The following is a 641-nucleotide window of genomic DNA, read 5'->3' as shown; positions in this document are numbered from 1 at the left end:
TCGCAAATATAATAAATATTCGCGGTCATTGTGCTCATGAAAAAAATCTACGTAGTACAACCAATCACTCGTGTCGATTCGGATCTTTCATCCTACGACATGATTGAGTGACCAGAGGAATAAAAATGCATGCGACTCACCATTCGATGCGAAGAACGTTATCATTGATTCTGGCCAAAGAAAAAGTCAAGAAAATTGGTAGAAATCTGTAACAAAATATAAAATATTATATCTATTTTAATAAAAGAATAAAAATTTTAATTTTTTGAATATTGATTGCCTTGATTAATTATAATAATTAATAATTTATTTTTTGATTAATAACTTATAATGTAATTAATAAAATAAAGGAAGTAGAAAAATATATGAAAAAAATTACCTCTTTATATAATGGATGATCATCTTGAAATTAGCACTGACTCTATTATATATATATATACATATTATATATATATACAAATGAATACTTTTATATTAAAAAAAAGAAAAAAAAAATAAACTATTAACACATCTGTTTAATAATTTACGGAAAACACTGACTCTAATTAAGACTATTATAATTACACTTAATTAAGAATTATTATACTTTAAAAAAATATTAAAAATATTATTACAAAACAAACACTGATTCTATAGACCAC

The sequence above is a fragment of the Apis dorsata genome, unplaced genomic scaffold (assembly GCF_000469605.1).
Source record: "Apis dorsata unplaced genomic scaffold, Apis dorsata 1.3 scaffold_50, whole genome shotgun sequence".
Lineage (NCBI taxonomy): Eukaryota > Metazoa > Arthropoda > Insecta > Hymenoptera > Apidae > Apis > Apis dorsata.
This window is presented reverse-complemented; position numbering follows the sequence as displayed.